This window comes from Microcebus murinus, chromosome X (genome assembly GCF_040939455.1).
Source record: "Microcebus murinus isolate Inina chromosome X, M.murinus_Inina_mat1.0, whole genome shotgun sequence".
Lineage (NCBI taxonomy): Eukaryota > Metazoa > Chordata > Mammalia > Primates > Cheirogaleidae > Microcebus > Microcebus murinus.
In genome coordinates this window covers 43,639,433-43,645,449 of record NC_134136.1, presented here as the reverse complement: position 1 = coordinate 43,645,449, position 6,017 = coordinate 43,639,433, and positions in this window count along the sequence as shown.

The following is a 6,017-nucleotide window of genomic DNA, read 5'->3' as shown; positions in this document are numbered from 1 at the left end:
AATAAAACTTATTAAATACATTTCTCTTCTGAAATTAAGATATGAATATCCAGTTTATTATAAGGCCTTTCTACCCAGATGATTGGCAGAAACCTAATCTACTTATCAATTATTTATTCAATATCTACTACATCTTAAAGAATACACTAGGTGTTAGGGATGAAAGAGGTAATGAAATGGACAAAGCTTCTGACCTCATTGTACTTGCAGTATTGAAGTAGCTAGAAACAAGTACCCAAAATAGAGAAAATATGACGTCTAAAATAAGTCCCAAATGATGAGTAGGAGTTAGCTGAAGAGTCATTATGGTATCACACAGTAGTAATATTCTCCAGGGATTAGGGGGAGGGGGAGGAAACTCACAACTAAAAAGACATGATGAGCATTGTAGAGAGGAAGGGCATGCCTCTAACCCTCGCTTGGGTGAGGCAAAAACATAAAATGTAACCAAAATGTTTGTACCCTCATAATACCCTGAAATAAAAATTTTAAAAAAAGTGAGACTCTGTCTCAAGAAAAAAATAAATAAATAAATAAATAAATGTTACTTAGAAATAAAAAAATAATAAAATGTAAAGTACTTTGTCTGAAACATAGGAAACACATACCCAATGAATGTTTTTGTGTACTTACAAAATTGAATATGAAACATGTTTTTCCTAAGCAAAAATATAGAGCATACCAAGCATATTTTAAATGGAGAAGGAGCAAAACAAACCATATCCTCTTTCCTATTAGCATTTTATGCACTTATGGAATTGAATATGAAACATGTTTTTCCTAACTAAAAACCTAGAGCATATTAAGTATATTTTAAATGCAGAATGAGCAAAACAAACTATGTTCTCTTTCCTGTTAGCAAACATCTTACCTCACAATATCGATCAATAAACTTCAACTCCATATAGTTAGGTCAATAATTACTTTTTAGATTTCTGTTGTTATAAGCAAATCCCTCAGGCCCTGTTTCTGCTCTTATCCCCAAGGCTCAGATAGAGAATAAGTCCTCTAGGAATCATCCCTCAAACATGGTGAAAGTTAAAAAACTTTGTTGTTAGCCCTAATTTTCACTTGATGATCTCATTCAGTATTTTATGCCTTCCATTGCTCCTTCTCCTACTTCTCTATTTTGTCTTTGTCTCCTTAGCAGGTTTCTCTTAACCTACTGGCTCAATAAACATTTGATGTTGCCTAAGATTCTTAGTCTTGCTGTTCTTGTCAATTGACATAATTCCTCAGTACTATCTTATCCATTCTTATTGTTTTCAGTACCAGATATTGATGTACTCCAGAATCTCTACGTGAGTTCCACATTTGAATTTTATACTCAACATATATGCACTTCAAATATATCTCATTAAAAAGTGAATTCATGACCTCCCACATCTATTCAGAAAAAAAGTATTCCTCTTCCAGTGTTTCATATCTAAGATAATGGTTAATAGGTTAGTGGTGTTCCCATTTACTTATTGTCCCAAGCTAACAACGTAGAAATCGTTCGTGGCTTCTTTCTTTCCTCCTTGACAGGTACCTTTTACATTTACTGCATCAGCAAAGATTTTCAACTCTGCTTCCAAAATTTATTTTGAATTTTTCCACATCTGTCCATTTTATTGCCATGATTGTAGTCCAGGGTAACATCATGTTCTACCTGGATTACTTCAAAAACCTCTTGTTTCCTCTGCTTCTCCATTTTATCCATTGTCCACACTGGTGCCAGAATGATCTTTATAGAAAGCAAGTTTGGCTATGTCATCTTCCTGTCTTCCAGTGAGTTCCCATATGTCCAAACTACATGACATAACATATAGTTCTTATGATTTGGCCGCAGATTATTATTATTCAGATTTGTCACCTACCATTTTGTGTCTTGCAGTTTATATTTTAGCAACAATGAACTGCTTATAGTTTGTTACATAATGCTCAATTTGTTATTTTAGCCTTTGTCTTTGTCTTTGTGCGCTCATAGCTTTAAAATATTCTTATATCCACTCTTAGATAAATTAATTCATACCTTTCTATGACTTTTAGTGGTGGAAAAAATTTATTCATACTTTATGATTGAATTCAGACATCAGATCCTTCAAGAAAAATTTTCCAATTTCCACAGGCTTTGTTAAGTATTCTTCCTCTGAGCTCTCATAGTATTCTGTGTAAATTTCTCTGTCATCACAGTTACTTAACACATTATATTAAAGCCTGGTTGATTGTTTGGCTTTCCCACTAACTAGCAAGCTTTTCAGGGCAAGAGGCCATGTGTTATTCACCTTTGTGTTCCCAGTGTCTCTATAGCACAGTGTGCATCCACAGTAGATGCTAAATAAACATATGTTGAAAGAAAGACTGAGTAAATGGAAGCCTTCGAGGTATACTCATCTGGATATGTATCAGCTTCAGGATTAAACAAATGCGCCATAATCCTTACTTATTATGGCCACAATAATGAAAATCAGTTTGCACCAAGCAAGTCAGATGTTCATTATTTCCTGAGGAAATAACTCACTTTGAAAGGTATTATTACTAAACAAGGCAACCTCTCTGTTAGCGGAAATCCACCTTAATAGTAGAATTGCAACCTGTACATTGTAAACTACTAAATAAATCCTAGACTTTCATATTTACTTGCAAATATTATTGCATTTTTATTAAATTATTAGAATTCTCTCATATTTGGAAAGACATATAAATTCAGGTCTGCAGGTTTATATGGGGGCAAAGTATAAACTGGAACATATTAATATTTTGTAGGTATTTAAAAAAGCCTTTTTTCTGTATGGTCCTGGAAAAACTGACTTTGTGAGTTTATTAAAATATAAAAATATTAAGTAAAATACTAACTACTTAAACTTGATGTTTTGGTCATAATTCAACTTCTATAGCCTTGAGTCATAGGACATACACAGTGGAATTTCAGTTATGGAAAGGAATTATCTTAAACATTATTTTAAAACAATGACATGGTTTGGTTTTACTGTGTTGTTTTATATATACGTATATATATACATACACACATGTGTATGTATGTATATATGTATATATATGTGTGTGTGTATATATGTGTGTGTGTGTGTATGTATGTGTGTATATATATATATATATATGTGTATATATATATATATATATAAAGAGATTTATTGCAAATGATTGATTTTCACGATTGTGGGACCTGACCAGGCAAGTCCAAAATCCATAGGGCAGTGATACTGTGCTGTTTTATACTGTTTAATTCTGGAAAACATTGGCCATTTTAGAAAATGAAGTTAAGATTTTCTAAAACTTATATTCTGTGAAAGAAGACAGAGCAATCTGTTATATTGACAAGTGATTAGAATGTATAAAGGAAAGCCATTGTAAGAAAATGAGATATTGATCAGAAAGGTGGAGTAAAGCACGGGAGAAAAGCTATAGACTTGTGACATTACATTTTCCAAAGATATCTGCAACTACTTCTCCTTTGAAAGCCTTTTGTCTGTTTCAAAGAGTCTGTTTCAAAGGGTAAGTGCTACTTTAAATCTCTCTGAGATATTCACAATATATTTCACAGTTAACACCCTTGGTTCATCTTTACCAAGAGATGTTCTCCTGATAGCCTCTTGAACTTGATCTTTGTTCTGAAGCTCTGTGATGGTTAATTTTTATATGTCATTTTGACTGGTCCATAGGGTGCCCAGATATTTGACCAAATATTATTCTGAATGCTTCTGTGAGGGTGTTGGGATGAGTTTAACATTTAAATCGATAGACCAAGTAGAGCATATTGCTCCCCCTAATGTGGGTTGTTCTCATCCAATCCATTGAAAGCCTGACAAGAACAAAAGACTGAACCTCCCTCAAATAAGAGAGAACTCCTCCCACATGGCTCCCACAGAGCTGGAACATCAACATTTTCCTGCCTTTGGACTAGAACAAAACCACTGGTCCTCCTTGTAGTTGCTAGCTCATCAGCTTCTATAATCATGTGAGCCAATTCCTAATGATAAATATTCTCTCTCACTGGGCGCAGAGGCTTGCTCCTGTAATCCCAGCAACTTGGGAGGCTGAGGCGAAAAAATCACTTGAGCCCAGGAGTTAGAGGCTGCAGTGAGCTACGATCACTATGATCATGCCACTGCACTCCAGCCTGGGCGACCCAGTGAGACACTATTCTAAAACAAAAACGAAAACAAACAAACAAAAAAAATAAAATAAAAATAAAAAAATAACCTTCTCTCTCTCTCTCTTGTTCTCCTTTCTCTCTCTCTTTCCACTTTGTATTGGTTGTGTTTCTCCAGAGAACCCCAGTTAACTAATACAAACCCTTTCTTATTTTGATAATATTCCATTTTAAAAAACTAGGAGTAACAGTTTTATTTTCAAACACAGCAAGTTATCAATTCTTTATATTTCCTGTAAATTCTGCTTGAAAAATGTAGTAATTCCTTCTTTAGCCTTTTTCTCAACATACCTTATGATATTTGGCTAAAAAGAAAAATACAAATGATGCTTTTGACATTGTACCTGGAAATACTCAGCCAGAACCATAAATGACAGTTTGTTAAGCATTTTTGTCACTATATAACAAGGGTCTTCTTTCTGCTACATTTCAAAAGCATTTTACACTTTTCTATAAAGTCCATTCTGTCAACCTCCTTGAGGCCTATTAGGCTTTCACCAATAGTTTCCTTACAACCTTTCTGATTTCTACTCACCACATGGTTCCAAAGCCAATTCCACATTTTGGTATGGTAACATCCTACTTTCAGGTACCAAATTCTGTTTTTCTGTTCATGAATTCTCTGAATCAGAAATTTAGACAGGAAATCGTGTCATTGATTTTTCTCTGCTCCACAATATCTGGGACTTTATCTGAGAAGACTGAAAGGCTGGAGTTACCCAATAGTGGGAAGGACAATAATCATATAGAAACTTGTTTACTTATATAGTAATATGTTATGTGTAAACCAAAATGATTTTAACACTGAAACTATTGAAGCTATATCCTACAAGTGACCTCCCATGTGGCTTAAATGTTTCAAAGAATGGCATCTTCAGGATGGTAAGAGGACTTACTGCTTATAATGTGGTAGTTTAAAGAGGACCAGGCAGAAGCTTCATGGCCTTGTCTGACATAAACGAGAATTAACACTGTGCATTTCTGCTGTATCCTACTAGTAATGGATACATTACTAAGGTAAATCCAGATTCAAAGGGAAGGGACATAGACTTTCCTTCTTTATGCAAGGAGTGTAAAATAATGCTGGCTTGTTTTTAAATCACTGCAAGAAACTGGAAGGCAAAGAAACTCATAATTTGAGAGAAACTTATCATGATGAATGTTTGTGCTCTGAATGTAGGAGTGGAGGCCTTCCAGCCTTAAATATTTATAATTTTTCAGTCATATTAGAAGAAAAAATGCATGTAAAACAGAGAAAATAGTGTAGAATTAGCACAATATTTCTCAACCTTGGCTGCATATTAGAAATACCCGAAGAACTTTTAAGAATTTTGATGCCCAGGCTGTACCTCAGATCAACTAGAATCTAAATGGGGGCAGGGAATGGAAGCATGCAGGCATCACTATTTTTTAAAGTTCCCCAGGTGATTCCACTGTATTACTAATGCTGATGACCACTGACCTAGCTGATCCTAAGGTTGGCAAGAAAATTAATGACCTTCATTTTAATTGATTCCTAACAGCCTAAGTTAACATTAACAGCTCCCTAAGAGACCCCTAATAGTGAATATGGGCTACTAATGCATGTATTGAAGAAAAGCTAACTCCTAGAGGAGTTGTTAGATAATGATCCTGGAGTCCCAATTCTTATACCATTCCCAAAAGGATCTTATTCCAAGAAGGCATAACAATAAAATAAAAAGAAGCACACTAGAAAAAAGTAGTGTTCACAGAACGATGGTTGTATTAAGCTAAAAATGATAACAGTCACAGGTTGAGAGAAAAATTTATATTTCTTAAAATTTTCTGTAAAAAAGAATGTATATAGCAGCACAATGCACAATGGCAAAGATGTGGAAACAAC